Source organism: Aquila chrysaetos, chromosome 2, assembly GCF_900496995.4.
Source record: "Aquila chrysaetos chrysaetos chromosome 2, bAquChr1.4, whole genome shotgun sequence".
Taxonomy (NCBI): domain Eukaryota; kingdom Metazoa; phylum Chordata; class Aves; order Accipitriformes; family Accipitridae; genus Aquila; species Aquila chrysaetos.
The window spans coordinates 67,030,939-67,054,083 of record NC_044005.1 but is presented as its reverse complement, the minus strand read 5'-3'; the positions used below and the strand labels follow the sequence as shown (position 1 = coordinate 67,054,083).

Here is a 23,145-nt window from a genome sequence, read left to right as displayed (position 1 = left end):
ACATACAATCGATTACATATATTTTGGAAAACATTTTCAAAGAATGAGTTTAATCTTTTTCATGATGTAGATGACAGCTCTTTGAAATACTTAGAACACAGTGGTGTCGCAGTCTCCAGACTGGCTGTGTAGTGAACTGGGTAGGCCTTTTGGAAATGTCTGGCAACTTTAGTAAGTGCTCATCAATACGAAGCCCCAACTTAAGACCTTAAGGAAGTCTGCTTCCTTATTAGCATCTGTTTTTCCCCCCACACACACATTTTCTTCCTAGTAGGGCTGAGACTGATCTCACTTAGTTTCAACACAGCTTTGAGGTAATCCCATAAGTTTACTCAGCAGTCAGACAGGACATGCATTTCTGGAAAGCAAATTCATCTAAACCATTTCAGATACCTATTCTAATTACCTTGTTTCTTAACAGTACTGTACGTGAACTCCACACCTCTTACATATCTACATCGTTCTGCATACATCTGTACTGCCTGAACAACTGACTAGGATGTATGCTTCTATACAAGAGCTGCATAATGCTCAAGAGGTGCATTCCACAATTCTGTTTTCAGAAAACTATAGAAATTGCCCTGTCAATGGCTGACACCAGCCTACCCCAGGAGTGATTCACCAGGCCACCCCTTCCCGGAGTTAGGATGCTGGGATCCTCAGTGTGCTCTGGAGCTTGCCAGGAGCCCATGAAACACCATAATGGAATCGAAATCATCCATCTTCCTCATTGCTTTAGAAGTGCGAAATCTTGGAAGACCACCGAAGTGACTGGTCAGTCCCTGAGCCAATGCCTAATTCATATTAATTTATATTGGCATCAAGAAATGAAGAATCCAATTAATTATTCAAATAGCTGCATACCCAGGAACAGAGATAGACTTTGAAAACAGTGGGGAAACCAGAGAGAATGTACAGGGGCTATTACATTTTCAGTCTTGCTGATAATAGCTCGAAGTGTATCACCATATTGCCAGTGTACCGTGGAGACGCTTTTTCAAGTCTATCATTTGCGGTGGCCTTGAAAACACACATTTAATCTAGTTCATTTGGTTCTAGCAGTTTAACAGCAGAAGTGCTATTACCTGAGATTTCATGCTTTGATTTGATATTTCCAGAAAAGATAAATGCAGTCAGAACTTGCCTTCTTATCAAAATGAAGGGAACAGGGAGGAAAAAGACTCTTAACTTCAGTCAACAAATGCACTCAGCCTTGTCCCTATCCTCATAATAAATGCAATGGAAATTTCTTATGGCAGATGCAGATGTCCCAATATACCAGTAAGGCATAGTACAACCTCTCCCTGTTATAACTACTCTGAACATGCCTTTATGAGTCAGTATTAAATATTGCCAAATTTCTTTCAAATGTCACCTCCTTATCATAAGTGACACACTTGGAGCCTGAGCAGACATGCTGAATGAATTCAGTAGTGTGAAGGATGGAATTAACTTCTCAGGTCTACCAACTCATGAACTCTTCAAATCAGAAATAAGGCAAGAGGTGGGAGGCCCCACTGCTACTCAGTTGATTTTCCTCCAAAAATAAACAGGCAGTTCCTCTCCAGGCCACACACAAATTTTTCCAGAGTATTCAATACAAGCGTACAAAGGTCTGGGGTACCAGTATGCATGTACGCATTTTTGAGAGAATGGAAGCGCAAACATAACACACATATTACTTCAACGTTTCACAGCATGTCTTTGGCTAGATGTGGGAAGTTTGGGTTTTGGTTTGGAGATTTTTTACTTTGTTTCTTAAAATCATTTCAGTAGTAAGATGAAGCACAGGAAATTTGGATACAAATACAATTTGAAATCACTATCTGCACTTTAGAGTTTATATATGCAACAGTGTATACACATACAGTTAGTGATACAGGAATCAAAATATCATGAATACATTATGTGCGTGTATTTCTAAACACATCCACAAATATCATGTAAGACTCCAGAAAAATGTCTAAAGAAAATTCAGAAGTGACAACTGACAGAAGAGCCTAAATCAAAATGATCAAGTAATAAAAGGCTTGCTGGAATATTATCTACTGAAGATAAGAACTTAATCAACATATAATATCATGTGTTTTCAAATTACTTTTCAAGTCTGACAAAAAAGTCATCTCTATTTTTCACAAGATATCATACTCTCTTTCCTATCATTATACACAATGAACCCTGTACAATCCTTTGAAAGGGATAATTTCATGAATTACACTACTGATGCAGAAAACTTGTAGCAACAGCCACTTCTAAGTAGTATCAGGTTTTGAAGTTCTAAGACAGCTTTAGAACAGCAGGATTATTATTTCACAATTTGCATTAAAAATACACTTTTTTTTTTCTCCCACTTTGTGGCAAAGTTTTCACCTTGTGCCCAAAGCAACCCAAACTGAACACCTCTTGTTTGTGAACTTTTTTCCTACCAGTTTTTTTCCCCTTCTCCTGTTTTTAAAATGAGAAGATAGCTTGCACAAGATAGTGAGTAATGAAGATAATTTAATGTTCCTGAAGAACTGAGATATTATAAGGACAAACACCACCACAGAAGAAACACACGTTAAAGTTCATTATTAAGCATTCAGAATGGGTTGTAAATAAGGCATGTGACCATATATTGAATAATGACAAGAAAATAAAGGACTGCAAAGGTGCTCACTGAGGATTAATCTTGCTTAAATGTAGCTGCCCTAAAAGCTGGATAGCAAGGCTAAAAGAGCCATTGAGACAGAAAGACACTGAGCAAGTAATTCAGCCATAGGTGGCATAAACCACTCTCTGGACAAGCTTGTTTCCTCCACTGACTGTGCCTGGAAGGCTAGTTGAGACTTCCTCAGTGTCACCATAGTGCTCTGCAGATTATTTCTAAGAGATCCCTGAAAGGTAGCCTATTGTCAGTGGGTTTAAATTTGCTATGCAGGGGTTCATACACCTAATGAGGTTGAAAAAAATCAAGGGACAAGATAGCTAGCTTTCAGAAGCTCAAATTGAAGACACAGATTTACCTCCTAAACCACCAGCATCCATTCACTGCACATAATGAGGCAGGCACCTGCTGGAAAATACAATGCATGATTATGTGGGAGAAAGAAAGGAGACATTTCAAACATCTCATCTGTTTCAAAAAGCAAGGCTAGCAAAAAATTTTCATTTTGCCCACATAAGAAAAAAAAAGTAATTCAACTGATTTGATCAGCATGCTATTGAATAAGGTCTGCAAGACTGGCTGGAAAAGGATTGGTTTTTATGTGTTTGGCAAAAGTAATATATATTCCTGACAGAGAGCATGTTACTAAGCACCTGAAAAAAATCTGTTGTTTTTAATGAGCACAAGAACCAGATTCTTCTTGGAGGTTCACAGCAAAGGATGAGGGACAATACACACACGCTACAGTATGGGTAACTTCAATTAGGCCTTAGGAAAAAAAGATTTATAGTGAGAGTGGTCAAACAATGGAACAGGTTACTCACAGATATTGCAGAATCTCCATCCTTAGCAACGTTCAAAACTCAAGCGGACATGATCCTGAGCAATCTCATCTAACTTTCAATCTAGCTCAGCGCTGAGCAGAGTAGCGGCCTGTGTGACCTCCTGAGGTCTCTTCCAATCTCAATTATTCTATAGTACTATGCTCCAGCCTCAGCCCACTTAGGCTGTAACAGCGATTATTCCTTCACCACAGCCTGTTAAATCTGAGCACTGGATCTGAAAGCCTGTTTCCTGTTTGCTTTCTTGACCTGATCTTCTTGGCCAGCTGACCTGACCCATGCAACTAGAGGGCTGCAAACTAGATTAGCATAAAATATTCTAACTGGCCAACTAGAGTGACTAGCAACTAGAAATTATATATTAAATCAACCAAGAGAAGGATCTGGCAGAATAACACAGGAAACAGCTGGGCAACACAATGGCCCAGAAGAAACAGGTCAGTAAAATATTGCAGGGAAAACAACATTAAAGTCACCAGACAGCATTGTCCTGTGGACAACAGAAGGGAAAGTAAGCCTCAAAGTTTCACCATCGTCCTTAAGTCAGCTATATTATATTATATAAAAATTATGACATAACGTGGGCTATTTCATAATCCATGTATAAACCATGCTATTTCCCTTCATTGTCAATCCACATATGGATCATGACCTACTGCTACAGCTCGGACAGTTACAGCCTGAACTGGCATTTAGAGGTTCTAACTCTGCTAAGGACGTAAGAAGTCATCAAAGATACCACAAAAAAAGAAATACTCCTTTTGCTCCCATTTGCTTCAGGGATAAAAAAAAAGCACTGGTAAAATTACACAGCCAAAAACTATTGTTAAAAAATGAATGCTATTAGGGTTTGAAAGTCAAGCTCTGAAGACTTGAAAAGCAGCAGTTATACAACTGTAATTAAATTCTATGACAGGCTTTAACTACATGACTAAATACTACTTATCCACACAGAATCCAGTTTCCTTTAGAAGGCCCTGTGCTCACCAAGATGAACAACTGTTCAAAACCTTGCTTTTTCCACAATTATCGTGTGTCACCATGTCATATTTAATCAACACAATTCAAACCTTGCCTTAGTAACTCCAAGGAGAAAATCAAGGAAGAGATGCAAAAATCATAACCATCCACTAATTTTTGTTGCCCAATTTGAGGTGCTAAGTGCTCTGAAAAAAATCAGATCCTAGATAGTATAAAGCACAGCTCCCAAAGGCCACATCATCACCACTTCAAAGCTTTAAATTTCTAAACACTTCTGTGCTTATGTGGTCTTAACAATATTTTTTTTAAACACAGCTTGTGTATAATATACATCTAGATTGAGGTAAATTAGGTTACAGTTATGCAAGAGATTTCTCTAAGTGCCATTCAAACCAGTGGGAGTCCTCAGACACTTCAACATGTGCCTAAGCATAAATACTGAATCAGTGCTTTTACACAGAGGCAGAAGAAAAGGATAGCTCACCTTTCTCCTAAAGTACACGTTGAAATGTCTCAATGGTAAGATTTGTATTTTATGAAATTTCATTCAAATGAAATCGACTGGAATTTCACTGAGACAAGCTGCTTGTTTGGGAAAGTACTTTAAAGCATTTACCAAGTCCTGTCGCATACGTAAGGTTTAGGTAAGTATCTAAGCGTTAACCTCAACTGGAAATAAGGTAACTAAACAATTTTCCTATTTAAGTTCAAATTGCGCTACTAGCTAGGTTAGCAAAATAACAGCTACCAGCAAATATAGAGAAAAAATACACCATTATATTAAAGTATTTTATATGTCTATGAGAGGGAGTACGACCTGACAGATCAGTTTTCAGTCTGAGATTCTACTTCTGGATTCTACAACTAGGATTCCTTAGATATTCCTTTGACACTTCCTCTTGCCTCACTTTCCTCATTTGTAACAATTAAGTCTGACATCCGTTAGAATTGCTTTGAAATTTATTTATGAGACTATTATGTGAGATTAACTACACGTATCGATACTCAAAAAGCAAGCACAGCATAAAATAGAATGCACACTCACTATTACATTATTGAGCCAAACAGCGAGATACTGCAAAAACGTGAACCAAAACACACACTTACAGAAATGTTATGAAGCATACAGACTTTGTTCATAATTTCAGTGGCAAAAAAGACAGCAAGCATGGTGAGAGTCCACAATGATTTAGTTTAAACATCTATTCTAATAAATTAAACAGGCTAGTAATCTCTCCAGGCATCTAGAAGTAAATAATCTTCAGAGCGTTAAAAAAAAAACAACAAAAAACAAAAAACTTGCTCTGCCCAACTTGTTACTTGTAGCAAAATAATTGCAAAGTAGCAAAACAGCATGACAATGCAGGCCATGGACTGTTCACATCTAGCCCTCAGGACTGCTCACAGACATGCATTGCTCTGGGAGTACATTCCCAGACAAGCAGAACAAGTCATGTAAGCCTTTCCCTGATCCTATTTACCCCTCCCTTATGGGCAAGTGGGAAAGCCACCAAGCCTTCACCTACTCCCTCTTCACCCACCCGTACAAGTGGAGAAGAAAGCAGCTCTGGCAGTTCTAAGCAGCTGACTATGAAAAGTAGCATTTTATAGTGCCAGAGATCCTCAATGCAGGGAAATTAGATCACTATGATTGAGCACAGAGTTAAGAGAGGATACTTACAGCATTACTGACAGACTGTCCACACTAGTAAATCAAGCAATGCCAGGAACCATTCCCGGGCAATGGAACTTACTCAGTCACGCAGACCGCTGAACTGCTACAGACCGGCACAGCATCCTTCTAACCCAGGCCAGCTATAGCTCTCCCAGGCAATTCTGGGGCATGATTTCAGATTTAACACAAGCCAGGATCCAGTCCCAACCAGTAGCTTGTATTCAGCTATCCCATTCTGGAAGGCAGGAGAGTGTAGCAGCATTGACAAGGGCTAATCCATGCCAGTTGGCTTCAGGACCAGAAAACAGTCTTGGGTACATTTAATTAACCGGTAGAGAAGTGGTCATAGCCTCTCCAGGCTTTGTCTGCTGTTATTCTTAGAGGAAGACTTTAAAAGGGGCACATGCAGAGAAGCATACGAGCATAGCCTGACAAGCACCATCTGACAAAAGTCATCTACACATCGTAGTATACAAGAAGAAAATCAGAAATTAGTACAGCCCATCTTGGCTTCTTCCCATTTCCTCTGAGAAGGCAGACCTTGCATATGATCTACTAATATCCACAGTCTCATTTATCTTCTCAGTTTAAAAAAAAAAAAAAAAAAAAAAAAAAAAAAAAAAAAAAGAGTTCTACACATTTAAAATACACTCTTATAGTAAGGCTACTCTCTAATAAATGAGTCATGCAGAATAGCATAAGAAGCTGGGTTTCTGAGAGCTGATCATTTGGCAGTAAATATTTCAAATGAAAGTTATTTAGAAATTATTATTCTTCTAATTACTAGTCATTACCAAATCTGCTTCTGTAGACTAAAAATATAATTACTAGTGAATCTATTATGTTATCCTGGAAACGTAGCTACAGCAATGTTGGCAAATATGTTCTCACAATAGAAAACTGTGCAAAAACAACAGTTAAAATACATTTGACAACTGAGAAGACATGGCTATTCCGTGTTCTCGGCACTCTTTGAAATCTCTTTACAATTTCAGATACCTAGAAATGGTCTATTTAAAACTACCCCTTTCAGAATCCTATGCCTCTGCTGCCTTTGCTCTAATGTTAGAATGTGTAAGACGTCCCACAGAAAATGCATTGTGCAAAACTTATTTGCCACTGCTTAAGCATTCGTGTTTTCAGTAAGAATAAACAATTTTAACAACCCTCTTGGGCGTGGATCTAACTTCCCAGCTATACCTAGCTCGGACCATTCAAAATACATATGTTACCTGGGTACGTTATGCAAATCCACCGTTTTCCTGGAAAAGTGTTTTTGCTGATTTACAAGGAAAACTTTATGATACGCTTTCTTACATACATATTAGGCTGCACTGTGCCGTCTGACTTTTGAAAATCAAGTATGAAGAAAACCATGTGGAAGACCCAAATAAAAATTACATACTCGTTTAAGTAGATGAAAACCAACTGGTATTTTTCGAGTGGGACACCTCTTTTTTCCCAGGAGCGACTCCCCACACATCAGGAGCAACACGCACACGGTACCTGACACCGGCAGGTTCTCCCCGACCAAGAGTTTCGCGCCGACACGAGTCTGAAGCGCAGGTGACAGCAAGCCGCCAGCCCCGCCCTGTCCCTAACCAAGTGTCCCGCCTCGGGGAGGAAGGGGGCCTCCATCCGCCCCTGCCTCACCGGCCTTCAGCTGCAGAGCTTCCAAGAGCGAGGCCAGCTCACGGGGACGAAGCCCCAGCCGGAAGCGCGGCCCCCACACGCCGCCTCCGCACCCGGCCCCCGCCGCCGCCGCCGGAGGAGGAGGAAACCCCCCGCAGGCGCCCCGACGGGCGGCCGTGCCTGCCCCCGCGGCCCCGGGACGCGGCCGAGGGCGCCCGCCCGGGGCTGGCGGCACTCCCGCCCCCGGGCCCCGCCGCCGCCGCCGCCGAGCCCGCGCGCCGCTGACCGTTGCCCGCCAACGGCTCCCGCCGCGCCGCCGGGAGAGGGGGCGCCCGGCCGCCCTGGGCCCGCGCAGCCTCCTCGGGGCGCCGACCCCCGAACCGGCCTAGCCCACGGGCACGGCCGCGGGACGCGGCAGGACCCCTGCGGGTCCCTCCCCGGGGCTGGAACGCCTCACCCCCCACCCGCCCCCGGCCGCGGGACCCCGGCTGGGGGAACCGGCATAACCGTGCGGGGCTCTCGGCCGTCGCCGCTGCAACTCTACCCCCTGCTGCCGCCCAGACCGCCGCCCCCACTTCGGAGCAGGGGCAGCTGCAGCCCAGCCCCGCGGAACCACCGCCGGCCGCGGCGCAACGCCTCGCCTCGCCTCACCTCACGGCGTGGCCGGTGCCCTGCGGAGCCCAGCGCAGCACAAGCCCGGCCTGAGCCCATCCCTCCGGGAAGTTTCCTGGCATCGCAGCGGACGGGGAAAACAAAAGCTTCAAAGCCGGGAGCGGGAGGAGGAGGAGGAGGAAGGGCAGCGCAAGCAGGAAAGTGAGGGGCATTACTCGCCCGCCCGCCCGCCCGGCACGCCGCTGCCCCCGGCCGCCGACCCCCCCCCCCCCCCCGGAGGGCAGCCTGCTCAGCGCCGCCTCCCCATTTGCTTCGGCGGCGGCTCTGCCGCACAAGCAGCGCCGCGGAACCGCCGGCCGGAGAAGCGGGCAGGCGAGCCAGCGCCTCCCTTCCTCCCGCCCTCCTCCTCCTCCTCCCCGCCGCCGCCCGTCCCGCTCGCCGCAGCGCCCCCGAGCCCCGCCCGCGCCGCGGCTCCGCCTCCCGGGGGCGCGCACGCTCCGGCCGAGCGGCCGGCGGCGGCGGTGGGAGCTCCCCGGCGGCGCGGCCGGCCCCAGCCCGCCGGCCCCGCTCGGAGCGCGGGGTCCGCCGCACCTGCGGGCAGAGGGGCGGCTCAGGCCGGGCTCAGCCGCTCTGCGGGGCCTCCGCGCGTTTCTCGCCGCTCAAGCGTCGAGCAGGCTGTTGGTGTAGAGTCGGAGGCGGCTCTTGTAAAAATCCGGGTGGCGGAGATGCCGAAAGCGGGATTAACGAACGCGGGGGAGCTCCGAGCCCCTCTGCCAGGCGGGGGCATGAATACCACACGCGCTTGGTGGTGGTGCAGTCCTCGCGTACCTGAAGAGTTGGTGCCTCGGTGTATACAGAGTTGTGCCGGCTGCTTTTTAAGGACTAAGACGAGCCCTTATGTCTCCTCATTGCCCACGTAGCTAACTCGGTAAGGAGGAAGATTTGCCAAACAGGTTGTAGTTGCCGCGCTGAGGTCGCACGGCGCGTGGTGTTGGCGGCCGTATCACCTCCAAACTGGGGTGTCGTGGACACTGCTGAGAAGCGCAAGGCGATAGCTAGTAATTTCAGGGCAAAGTCTATGTGGTTCAGGGTAGCTTAATGTGGCCTTAGCTAGTCGTTTTATTTTCGTAATTAAAATATGTATTACGTGGCAAGACTCACTCTATCATATTAATCAGGTTTACAAGGATGTAAATTGATATGAAAACTCTATATTATATTACAGAACTTGATGTCTGAACCAGGAAGAGTCTTTCACAATCCCTTTTTCTATTCAGACTGCATTTACCTGATTGCCGGCTAACAGGTCTCTATGTCAGATCACAACTACTCGCAGTGAACTCAGAACATGAGAGAAGAGAAAAAGGAAGCTTCTCATTCTCCCAAATGGATCTCTTAAGCATGAAGCTGATGCGATGCCAGCAGAACGTTGGCGGCTACATCCGCTGGTACTCTGACTTTTGAGAAGTACAACTCTTGATTGAGTTCAGGTGTCCTGCACCCACAAGGCTATGGTTGAGAACCACTAGGTAAATCCAGAGAGGAAGCAATTTGTTCTGGCTGCTTTAAAAATTCTTGACCAAGTACAAATTTTTTTTTTTCTTATATCTTCTTTAACAAGTGGGTGTGAGCACTTTTTTTGTTTTAATTTCCTGTTAGAGGAAAATCGCTGTTAAGTTCTACTGCCCATTTTGAGTGTAGAAAGAAAAAAACCTGCGGGCTCTATTTGTTTCCTGGGATGCACTCTGAACTCCTCCCGTCTGAAATAAGCATACCTAACCAGTGAGAAACTGCCTCACGGGGGTTTCTGATTTGTTTTGCTGTGGTTGGCTAAAGTCTTTAAAGGCTTTTTCTAGCACAGGGGAGACATGATATATTGATTCAATTTGAAAATCCTCAGATGTTGTCACTGCACTCCATCTTGTGGAAGAGGCAACAACACATTTTAAAATGATCCTATAGTGGTCTTTTTGAGTAATTAAACCTGACAATGTCTGGTTCTTACTGCCAAAGCAAGGAACTACAAATAGCAGTGGATACAAGAAGTTGTTTAATTCTCAATCTACCTAATTGTACCCAATGGATTTGTGTAAATGTCCCTCTCTTTTTGGTATAAGCTTCACATCTCCTTCTTTGTTTTGGAAAGGAGCTTTAGGAAAGCATTCGAGGAGTGTAATTTGAAAAGAGAAACTAAAGCAGAAAGGAACCCGCTTTCTTGGTGAGCTTGCCAAGGAACACCCCAGATTTGGGAGAGTCTTTATAAGGCTCCAGTTGGAGCAGGGATGGTGATCTGTGGGGATATGTCATTGGGGTAAAGACTCTGTTACACAGGATTGCTCTGTAGGGAACTGACTGGTTTGGGGTTTGGTTTGGGTTTTTTTGTTACTCCTGTAATAAGTACAATAATCTAGCTGTATCTGGGACGCTGTATTGAGGATCACTATCTGTCTTACCAAAAAAACCCAAACGATGAGGTTCTCTCTGACCTTCTGAAACTGCCTTTTGTGGCTTGTAACCTTTTTCCCCTTGATGTTCAGTGCTGCTTTGGGAAATCAGAATAGGTATTGAGGTAACAACTATGAACCATAGCAAAGGCATATTCATACATATTTGTGTCTGGCTGGGTGCAGAGAAAATTGAGAAACTTACCTGGATTCACAGCTGTAGAAAGGTTAACCTTATAATAGTTGCCCTAGGACAAGCTTGAAGAGAAAGCCGTTTAACTTTAATGAATAACTTAAAATACAAAGGGCTAGTTATTCCAGCTGTTCCTTGGATGGAAGAAAAAAGGTTTTCTTGAGAAAAGACTGCAGAAAAGCTTAGTCATTCAGACCCAAAAAAGCAGGGAAAAACAGGTCTTGCGCAGGAAGAAGTTAGGAGAAAATTCTATTGTACAAATGAGGATCCTCTGAATTACCTCACTCCAAAAGCAGGTTCCACAAGGAGGCTAAATTTAATTAGCAGATGTGAACTGTGCTTTTTTTTTTTTTTTTTCCCCCCCAGAACTCCCCCATCTCTTGCAGTAGCAGTAGTGTATGTGCCTCTTCCCATGATGCAGCATGGAACAGCAATGCTGAATGAAGCACTGGCCTTTTTTGTTTCGTTTACCAGGGAGGGACTTGGACAACACAGTGGTCAAGTTGCTGATTGCCGGTATGCTTTACGGCTCCAAACTGTGCTAAGTCCGGTAAGGTAGAACTGATCTGTTTTAAGTAATGCCTCAGTGCAAACAAGGCCTTGAAGGTGAGTGTCTCTTTATGTCTACTGTTATAACAGTGGAGACGAGTCTCATTAATTCCGAGATAATACTAACGGCAGGGAATCTTCATTGACTATAGTATTTGTTAGCCTTTTCCAGACTCCTTGGTCATTTTCCTAGAGCAATGACTCATCACTTCATCACTGTGCTGATTACATTAAATTGTTATTACTATTATTTCAATATAAGTAACATAATGCTTATGCTAATTCACTTTGTGCGCAACTGTCAGAATTCTTGAAACAGCCATCAATTGAAAGCATCCTACATGAGCATTTCAGCATTATTTAGACTTTTCCTGATTATTCTATTCATATTTATGATATTTAACTCTGTTCAGTGATGATTTTCAATATAGTATGTGAAAACTCAGAGCAAATGGTCAGACATTTTTGTGAAACCATTGATATTGTTTGAAGGGAAATCAGGACATAACGTGACTGCTCTTCAGTTTTTACTAAAATTCAGCCTTTTTTCTTCAGATCTAATCTAAAATTCAGATTTTTTTTCTTACAGAACAGGCCAAAGAGTAATGTTGGGGTGGGAGTATCAGGGAAGACTTCCCCAAAAGGAAAAGTCTGCTTTTTTGAAACATTGAACACGGATGATAAAATGATGCTGTTAGATTTATTTTTTTTTTAACAGTAGCAGAACAAAAATCAAACGTTGAGAGATCTTATGTTTGCAGTTACTTTATTAAGCAGTTAGTTGTATACAACTCCAAAAGAGTCTTCAGTTTCAAGGCTGCCTCTGAACTCTGTGCCCTGAAGAAAAGGAAGGCTTCAAAATGTGGTTTCTGGTATATCCAACATTAAAAAAACCCCAACCTTATCGTCCTTCTTGCCTGCTTTTTCTTTGTAATAGAATGAATTTGAAAACATGAAAAAACACAGCATAGCATAATAACGAAGGGACAGTACCAAGGTCTGACCTTGGTGAGGTTATTCATGTGCTTGAAGTTACACAAGTACTTTGTTCTGCCCATATGTGGAATGCAAGCAAGCTCACCACAGTAACTGGCGTGAGTGAAGAAAGACTGGGTGAGTAAGGATTATACTGAAAAAACAGACTGCTATTTTGAAATGGAAATTTATGACATTTATCTGAGAATTTATGCAGAAGGCTTGTGAACTGGAGCCGAGTTTGAAATGTAGGATGAAAATGCTTTCACACCTTTCTTTAGAAAAATGAGGTCCTCTAGAGCTGCTTTGGCAGTGGGGCAAATATCAACTAGGCATTTCCTCACAGCTTCAGTACTGTGTTTTCTATCCTGTTTTTATTCTGACAGGAAGAGAGAGAGAGAGAAAGAGAAAGCATTTGAGCAAAATTTGTGTCATTGCTGAACAAATATGAGATCATTTATTATGTAATTTCAGGTATCACCATGCATTCAGTGTCTCTTGTCTTCTCTTTTGGCCATCTGACTGCTATTGAAGTCATTCGTCTTTTATTTCTCATTACAAAAATGAAAAGATGGTCAACAAACTTCATAAATTCACCTTTCTCTCAAGGACCATTTGCTGCTTCAGTTGCTACTGTTTGCCTTTGAAGCAAGATAAACCAAAGCTCTATTGCATCTGTGTGCCAGCCACATCGCCATGAAAAAATGTTTCAGGAAAATTCAGCACTCAACTTCCAATCTATAAGACCCTGAAATGTCTGGGCTGTAACTGAAATCCTTCAGCAATTACAATAATTTCAGAAGTTTGTGGAAGTGGATTACACGGCACGGAATAGTCTCCAAAGTGATATTTTGCCCCTGAAACTCAACTCAGAACTATGTATCTTCATCCCATGTCCCAGTTTTAAGAAAGGACTGACACTCACAACACTTCTCTTCATTTAGACTCTCCCATAAGAGAACCTCCCCTTGTAGTCAGTATGCTGGACACTTTCTGGTGTCTTGGCAGGGAGGCTATGTCCTATATTACTAAAGTTGATATACTCTTTTTAGCATGACCTTTGTTTCATTCTGTTCTTTAAACCAGGAACCAGGAGCAAAAAATCTTGATTCATGGACTTCCTAGAGAGAAACTATAAACTTCTTTCCCTACTCTCTGCCCTTCCCTCCCCCCAGTTTAGTGTTTTCTGTGCTTCCATGCAGAGGGTGTAATAAAAGAAGTGTAGTCTTTCCCCCATCCAGATGCCAGCTGTGTCTGGTTTTATAAATTTGCTATTCTGTCACATTCAGACTAGATTTATATCTACTCCAGTTACTAGATCCAATTTTCAGTAGAACCTTTCTGGTACGTATTGATATCTTTGGTTTTAAAACAATTATTTTTACTGATAACATAGGAATTTAAATAACAGGCTTTATTTTCAGCAAACAGTTTGGGGTCCTTACATTATAGTCTAGTGAATCTAGCTGGGCTGACTTTCCAATGTCTTAATGCAGGAAACTATCTATCTACACTGCAGTGTCTGAACATGTCCAGTGTTTTGTGCAACTACACTCTCTAGGAAAAGCATAACAGAACAGGACTTCTGCCACAAGGCACCTTTCTTTTCTGCTGTTGCAAATTCGGTATTGCAAAATCTAATTCTGTGCATCATGTTCAAACTGTTGCCATTCATTCACCAGAAAATTTTATTTTTAATAGATGCTATAAATCAAGATGGACAACATTGATATTATTTATTAAAAAAAAAATCTGATTTCTTTTTATTCAGAACCAAAGGCAATGCCCCATGAACCTAATGTTATGAAGGGACCTCTGTAACAAAACCAATGACAAATGCTTCATAGATCCTCCAGTTAACTAAAAATAATGGTGAAAAACTCACTTATCGTTGAAAGAGAGCATTAGAGTAACTAAGGCAAACAATTTACCACTGTGAAATATCTGTGTTGGAATTCCCTTCTCTGAATTAGTAAGTAACTTCAGCAAAGAATGAACATGAAATAGTGAGTTTAAAACAATTTCATATTCAATGGATTTAATAAGAATATACACATTTTACTGTGGTGTTGGACATAATTTTCAGTTCTCTCTTTAAAAAAAGATACTACCTTATTTTAATTACACCTGGGATTAGCTAATTTTTCAAATTCTTTTTAAGTTCCCTTTGTCCTAAATATGTCTTACCATTTTTAGAACAGCAGTAGTAATTTAACAGTGACTTTCACCTGTGGAGGCTTTTACAACTCACACTGCTCAAGAGAGAAAGAAGATGTCAAAGAACACACGTGAACACAGGAAATGCCCTATGGGGTCAGACTGGGGATCCTTTTTTTCTCTCGTAGTGGCAAGAGACCCTGATGCACATCAGGTACTTTGAGTGTACATCAGATGAGGCAGGCTGCGGCCTCTCCTCCAGAAATTCTCATTGAAGTCCTAGCTGAACTTTTTCCTCTCAACTTTTTATGTATACACTCCCTAACCAAGGCCCTTCCAACTTGCAGGACCTCCTCATCAACCTTTTCTAGGCCCTGTCCCTGTCGGTTATTCATGTAACCAGAAGAAGGAAGCTTGGTGGGGGGATCCTGGTGACTGTGGGACTGGTGACCATTCATTCCATCATCCTCCCACATCTCCAGGCAGAGCATTACTGGGCAGCATCCACCTGCTCCTCGGTTAACCTTCAAGAAGTGGCGGGTTGATGTCAGCGTTTCTCTGCTACATGCCCTCCTCCAGTTCCCTCTCTCTGTATTTTCAATCCTGTAACTCTTCCCTTTCTTTCATTTGTTGTTCACTGTACTTCATTTTTTCTCCTTGTTTTTGTTACCTTCAGCCTCCTCCCTCCCTAGGGGGGCTTCAAGGTTTTGCTAATACATACCTAAAGAAAAAAGCAAATAGAAACAGCAGCAGTAGGAGAAACTATTTATAGAGCGTACACAAGCTTTGCCGCCTTCTTCAGGACTTTTTCCTTGTAGTCCGCTGGCTTCCATGGCTGTTAGGAAGGTAGATCCTTGCCTAGTCCTTTTACTATCCATTTTTGGACCTGTTGTACGTGAACTTGTCCAGTTCCTCTTTGAACCTGCTGTTGGGATCTGCTTCCACAACCCCTTTTGGCAGCAAGTGCAGGAATTCACTAGCCACTCTGTAAAGTAATGTGTTCTTTTTATCTGTTTTAAACTAATTTTGCCAAATGAGCCAAACTGTGATTTGATGAAAAATGGTTCCATATTTATCTTTTCAGCCACCGTCATGATTTCATAAACCTTGAACAAATCTCACCACAGCACTCTCCCAGTTGAAAAGTCTCAAATTTTTTAGTCTGATCTCATAAGGCAGCCACTCCCTTTAATCCCTTTAATAATTTCAGTTGTCTTCTCTGTATCGTCCCTAACTCTACCATGTCCTTTTCCAGATACCAAGACCAGAACTGCATAAAGCATTCAAAGTGTGGATACAATAGTTACACTAGAGTTGAGGCAAAATGATGCGCTCTCACTACCATTTCAGATGATGCCAAACACCTTTTTGCCTTTTGTTTGAATGCTACTACAAATTCACCCAGTGATTTCAGAGAACTTCAGTCTGAAAAACTCTTAACATTTCTTTTCTGAGCTGTATCTGGTCATTAGATCTAGCAATGCTATGTGACAATCTGCGTGCTTCAGAGAAAGCCAACTCATTTAGCCACTTAAATAGTGTTGTTAATTTTTAGAAGTGATGTTAACCTGTACCGGTTCAGAATTTCATTCTGAATCCCGTGAATGATTACTTTTACAATTTCTTGTATAATGTATGAATATGTCTATCGGTCACAGTGTTCTAGGCCTTCCAAAGGAGCAGCTCTACTTTGAGCGAAGTGGAATTCTTATTTAAATAAAAGTTCAAACATATCTTTGGTATGCGGTAGACAAGGTGAAAATGCTGTAGATGTAGATTCTAGATAGGAAGACAGCAGAAAGAACAAAATAGAGTTATCTTTGGAGCAGTACCTGAGTCCTGCGGTAGAAAAGTCAGCTGCTTGCTTTGTGGCTGGTGATCTCCGTGCTGAGTAGATAAGGAGGAGGGGAATGGGTGCTCCTTAAACATTACTGCAATCTTCATAGGTTTTTATTTCTTTTCTTAACTTCATCTCTAATTTTTAGATGCAGTAATGCCAAGAGCAGTTAGGGGGTTGTTATCAGAGACTTCATGACACTGAGTTTTTTGTGTGTGTATGTGTGCATATACCCTGTATATGATGCACCCTCAGACTTGAAGGACTTGCAGTAGCAGTAGAGTTCAAACAAACAGATGCAGGCTGAAGAAATAAATTTTTGCTTACCCATTTTACTTAGACAAAGAGAGAAGTAATGACTTTCTAGCGATCAGATGGTTTGCATATTACATTTTGCTTGGCACATTAGTTCTTGTCTATTCAGTATCCACATGAAGCAATAATGTAGGGCACCTGTAAAGGCAATTGAACAAACAGCATCTTTTATAATGCTTTTTGCTGGTTTAGTTTTGCATTTTAAAAATCCAGACATTTTAAGTCAGTTTTCTAGCAAATAAAAGAAGATGCTACCTGTTGGTTTTTTAGGAGGGTGGGTTGTAAAATATCCAAAGAATAAGTAAAATACCCATTTAAAATTGAATAATTTGACACTATTCTATTCTTATGAATGATGATTACTGGGGAGAAAAAGATTGTTAATGTGAAAGCTCTATGTCCTTTTAAAGCAACTCTGTTATTAAAAGTAAACATGTTTGAAGAATCAACCTTTTGCTAATGATCAGCATACTCCTTTCCCTTTTTGTCTTCAAATAGACCAGCTGATGCCAGCTCTGATTTTTTTTTTTCCGATTTTTTTTTTTTAATGCAGGGAGGAGGTGATTACAGCAAAGATGTCTTTTAACCCACAAACTTGGAAAAATAAAACCATCCTTTTTTCAATTTCAGATCATGTTTACTGAAGCATATTTCTCCTGATTGCTCTATATAAAGTCCTTTCTAATATTATGATTGATGCCTATAAATACACAGGCAGTGAGATGGCAATCACCAAGGAGGGAGAAGAGCTATGAATAAATTTAGGCTTGAAATTTAGAACATTTCTAATCATCAGAAGAATCAGATTCTGGAACAGCTTTTCAGCAGAATTCACGATGGGATGAACTCTTTTCGGTACAAAGATGACATCTGTGATTTTCAGCTCTGCCAATTTAATCAGAAGGCTGTAAGACAGCCTGGAGTCTTTCTTTCTTGTGCAGAACAACCAAAAAAAAACCCTGAGTTCTGCAGTCTGAGCATCCTACTGTCTATGTGGGGACATAGCTACAGCTCTGTCTTAGGGATTAAAAGGAGAAAATCCACATTCTGCTCTGCTAGACCTTGCCTGTGCAGGGAGTGAGCTCTTAGTGAGCTGTGGAGTTGTGTTAAATAACTTTTGTGAAAGTATCTGTGGAAGTTTTAGACATGACTGCTTTTCTGCTGGAGGGCACTGTCATTAGAGCTGAGCCAGCAGAAAGGTTCGTACAAGTGTTTCTTATTTGCTGCAGCAAAAGGTCAGCCAAGATTAGCTCAAAATACATTAAGCAATAGGTTAAACTGTGCCAGCTGACTTTGTGCAGAAGTAGATTAGGAGCACCCACGGAGGCCATTCCACAAGCTGAACTCCAGACGCACGTGAACTCTGAAAGAAAGGACAGCAACAGCTTCTGCCGTTTCTGTGGTGACTATGGCACAGCCCAGTAGCTCTGTCTATGCAACCAGTTATTTCTGCTGCAGTCTGAATGATAGTCTCAGTACAGTGAGGACGTTTGAATACTAAGCTTGCAACGTTTCTGGACAGGGTGAACACACTTTGCTTCCAGATTTATGCATTCTCAGATGTTTTCCTGTGGCACACTGAGAAATGCCTGATAGATGTTAGGAAGAACCAATCGACGATATGGACTTGTGGGTCTAACTCAAAAACTGTTATGCTTCCTTTCATGCTGCCCTAAGGCCCATTTCTTCTTGGCTTGTTTGGGTGCCTCTGTACCACACTGCTGGTCCATGCGAGTGCTGAAATGTTGGCGAAGGGGTGTTTGACACCTTGACCGATTCATGTCTCAAGGCTGGCGAGTCAACCACAAAGCTACCACGCAGCTTTAGCATGGCACTCATGCTGGCATGTTTTAGCCCAGTGCACTCTTCTTACGGGTGATCAGTAGATGCTTACAGGAGCAGCGTAAGAAACAGGCTGTGTACCAAATGACTACGTCTGGTTTCCAGCAGTCAGTGACTTAAGGACTTCCTAAATCACTTGTTCTTCCTAGAAGATGTTACATCCCGACTGCTGTGTTTAACAGCTACACAGGGAGTTTCACTTCAGTGTTCTGGTTTTTTTTTAACTTCTTTTTTAATCTACTTATACTTTTGACCACTGTAACATCTCACGGCAATGAGTTCCACAATCTAATTATACATTAAAAGAAGGACTGGCTTGCAGGACTGACAATGCACAGTAGCTACATGTTCCTCAAAGCCTGTTTGCCATTTTAGTGCCCTCATTGCAAAGTACCAGCCTACAGGGACACATACAGAAGCTAGAAATGGAAAAGATCCCTTGTATCATAGTGTTAGCTCCAGCCTTAATAGAAAATGTTTCAGTCACAGCTTGACATGATAACATCAGTGTACTTAAGAGATACAGCAGGTCTCAGAACAGTCTGCAGGGTGCGAAAACAAAATGACTTCTACAGCCTCCGGGGTGTTTTTCCTCAACAGAATGAACAGGGCAGGTTTCGTGTTAGAGCTACTGTGAGCATCTCTTTTGGAATAGTTGATATTTTGAGTAGGCCTGTCATTTTCCTGACAATTGTAGTTCTAGAGGTATTTCCTATCCTTCTTCAATGGTTGCTAGACTAATACTATGTCCATTTCTTTGTATATGCATTAGAGATGACGTCGTTATATTACTAAATCACAGTTTGTAAGTATCTTCATGGGGAACACAGTTGGTTTTCAGTGCCATAAACACTGGTTAAAGAAGAGGCAATAAATGGTTGAAAGCTTACCACAGTCAGTCAGCCTAGAAGTAGAGCTCAGTCTTGAACCATGAAGATAGTAAATCACTCCGGTAATTTTCTAAGGATTGTGCAGGATTTCCTCTCACTTGAAATTGTTTGATCAATAGTGGGTTTGTTTTTTTTCCCTAAAGCTTCTTTTCTATTTCAAAGAAATAGGAAATTAAGGAAACATTACATCACTTTATTTTAGATCACATTAGATCATCACAGTGGTCATGTCTAAGATTATATGAAGTATGAAAATAAAGATAAAGGAAGAACTCAGAATAACCATAAACCATTGAAAGACATAATTTGCTCTGGAATAATTCAGAAGAAATAAAGGTCAGTTAGTTTAAACAAAAACTCCTTTTGTAATCTACTGAGGGCTTTTCCTAACAAACAATAGCACTGTAGATTTATACAATACTTTTATTTAGTGGTAATCCAAAGTGGTATACAGATGATATATGGGATTATTTCATACATCTCTAAAAGGCAATCTCTTCTTGAGTAGAAAAATTGTAATTATTCTCTGTCAACAATAATCCACTGTATGCTGGATCAGCAGTGTGGTTTCTGGATATCTGGGATATAATTCCATCTATAGCAGAATATATGACCTACTGTCAGTTTTCCTCTTTTGTGAAAATGACAAGAAACAAATGTTGAAGAAAATGCCTAACTATGTGCTGGAAAACCTCCCTCCAAACCAATCCTCAATATCTGATTAAGCTATCATGGATTTTACATTAACTCACCTATTTTTTTCTCAGAGAGAAAGAATATATTACCTTTTTTTCTTGCAAGAAGTTTTAAATCCTTCAGCCCTTCTAGTGGAGTAAAAGCTTTATTGCCATCTTTTTTTTAATGGAAGTTTCTAAGCCTTATGATTGTAAAGAAAAGATTAAAAGTCTGCAGCAAAGACTCAATAATTGTAAATCAAATAAGCCCCATGAACCCCATATTTCTTTTAAAATTCCCTGATGCTTGAGGGCAGTAATACGATCCTTGGCAACTGGGACACAAGACTTTTCTGTGCTTGGGACTGATAATACTGTAATTCCTACCTCTTTATAGCCGTTTGTTGTAGATGAGAAATAACTTAGATTGTGTTACAGCCTCCCTCTGTGTTCCAAGAAAACTCCCACAAACTCATACAGATGAGGTGACTCCAAAGTGAAGATGCTATTTTTTTCAAATGTATGTCCTTTGTTCCAAAGTGCCCTTGATTAATGGGAACATTCAGTGGCATGCCGAACAAGGAAACCAAGCTTTTATAACAGGTAAAATTTTGTAAAACTCAGTAATTCATCACATCACCTGCCTGAGTTTATTTTACCTAGATAGACTTGAAATGTCATACACATTTTAATTAGCACGCTATGTACTATTGCTAAGTTTTAAACCAGGTACAGGTTTATAATATCTGAGAATGTACATAGCAAGAAGAACAAATTGCCAGTTTGTACTTAGCTGAACACAAAATTGGCAAAATTTGGTGCCGGGCAGTTATGTAAAAGAGCTCAGTTCTATCGATCCAGATCTCAAAGCTCACCTTAGGTTTTTGATATGACTTCTAGTCTTTATAAGTGGCTCTGATTTATATACATTTCTAACTGAAGCAGGCCTTCCAGACTGCACATGCATGTAATCCACCTACCAGGCAGGACTGTGGAACAAACAGATGCAAGCAGCTCCACAATTGTTCATTGGCTTTGGGGAACAAATGGATGCCTAGTGGATCAGCATCACCTCAACATGTTTTGGAAGTCTGTTCAAAGCTGCCCTTCTCCATCCCCGCTGAGAATGTAAATTCTTGTAGCTCAAAATGGTATAACTGTTTTATTCAATATTCCCATTTTATATTTTTTGGATACTCAACATTAATTTTGAGTGTAATTCTGTTCCAGGTGTTTGTGCACTAGAAAAGGTTTTTGTTTCTAAGTGCATGCTCTGCTATAGTAATTATCCCTCCTGCACTGTAATTCAAGCCTAAAAGTTGATTTATTCTCCATGTGTTCTTTGTAGAATTAAATGTGTCGCTGTTGTAACTGACTTACTCCTGACAAAGCTGATCTAAACAGTTGCAGAAATGTCTCATTGCCTTCGCAGTTATGAGCCCAATTAACTTGTCAACATTTTCCAACAGTTATTTACTACAGATTTACCACAGCTCTAATCAGCTATAGAGGTGGGAGAAAGGACAATTAGGGTAGGGAGTGTCTTTTCTTGCAGTTTTCTAGTGACAACTGTAACTGGAGCCTCATTTCACAAGTATTTTAGGATATGTAGGAAGTCAGAAATGGTGATGGGTCAGAAAATCACAGAGAGGTTTGTTCAGTGATTGTGATCTGACTGTGAAGCCTACTGAAATTTGCTTTTTTACTACTAATGATTTCATTCTTGGTTCTTTCAACAGACATTTAAAAATGAGATTATCCCATCTGTCTTAGCGTATTTTGTATGTCATTTCACATTTGCTACCTAAAGACCAGCTTCTGCTATCTTTGTTCATCATATGCTGAGAACACCACGGCTGCATTGAAAAGGTGAAAATTCAGAAAAAATGGAGAACATTGGCTGTTGTTCTGATAGCATTAATCCCTCTCATATTTTGCTTCTTTGCATGTATTCTGTATCGCCTGAACTAAATTACTGTAGATTCTCCTAGGAAAGTATCACACTGAATGTTGTGTGATTTAAATATAGCTAGAGACTGCAAGGGGCCTTGCTAGAGAGTGGGTCACTGTGCATTGCACTTTCTGGAGCTGCTGAAAGGTGCAGAGACCAGAAGCTGTTGATCTAGCCTGACACCTTCAGAATAAACATTGTGTTCAAAACGCCTTCATCCTTCTCTTACGAGAATACAAGCACCTACTCCTTTTGCGAGAGGACTGCCCTCGCACTTCGGATCTTTTTTCTTCACCCCGACCATCACAGCGGCGAAGCGTGCCCTCCTGGCAGCGGGGCAGGACGCCAGCGGCGGCCCCTGGAGGTTCCCGGCAGCCTCTTCCAGGCCCTCAGTCCATCACTGCCCGCTAGTGACGTGACGGTACCATCTGGCGCCGAGTTGGGATTGCACAATCCATTCGCTGTCAGGGTGCATCAATAACCGGCAACGTTCAAAAGGTTCAGCCCTCTTTGACGACAGGCGTGTCTGCGAGGGTGTTTCTTTTCAAACCTCTCTGGGGTGAGAGGAGATGCTTTTAGGTCTGGGAAACTATGCGTCGCGTTCAAGAACCAAATCATGATGATCTGTCTATAGATAATTCACGTTGCAATTCTGGTTTTAAGATACCTAAGGAATATATGTAATGAATATAAAACTAAAGTTGTTTCTTTTCTGAGAGGGCACTGTGGCTGAATGGAAACCATGGTAACTAGGATGGCATATGCTGGTACCTTGTTCCTGAGTGATAAAAATGCACATAGAGTAGGCTTTGTGCTTAGCAACAAAATGTAATCAACCAAGTTTTCAAATAGCCCTCCCTCCAGCCCTCTATTGCAGCTGCCACCCTTGTCCCATGCAGTATGTATGCCCAGTCTTCGTACTTTCATGT

At 41.7% G+C, this 23,145-nt stretch overlaps 1 protein-coding gene and 1 long non-coding RNA gene across 5 annotated transcripts in view; one reads left to right on the top strand and one right to left on the bottom strand.

The window, feature by feature from the left end:
• Window positions 1-8,817, bottom strand: part of GPR63 (G protein-coupled receptor 63) — a 31,469-nt gene extending 22,652 nt beyond the window's left edge. For 2 of the 3 annotated variants that reach the window (XM_030029516.1, XM_030029520.1), the window contains exon 1: window positions 8,429-8,817. The gene's annotated coding sequence lies outside the window, so the exon portion shown is untranslated. Of the gene's footprint in view, window positions 1-7,651; window positions 7,798-8,428 lie in introns of those variants that run through there. The other variant, XM_030029519.2, reaches the window with a different exon arrangement.
• Window positions 8,818-8,886: 69 nt separating this feature from the next.
• LOC115336621 lies at window positions 8,887-22,911 on the top strand. 2 transcript variants are annotated; one of them, XR_003921850.1, is made up of 4 exons: window positions 8,887-9,918; window positions 10,536-10,607; window positions 11,501-12,688; window positions 20,806-22,911. It is a non-coding gene; the product is annotated as an uncharacterized LOC115336621 (long non-coding RNA). The 2 variants fall into 2 exon arrangements; XR_003921851.1 differs by lacking the exon at window positions 10,536-10,607.
• The last annotated feature ends 234 nt before the right edge of the window (window positions 22,912-23,145 follow it).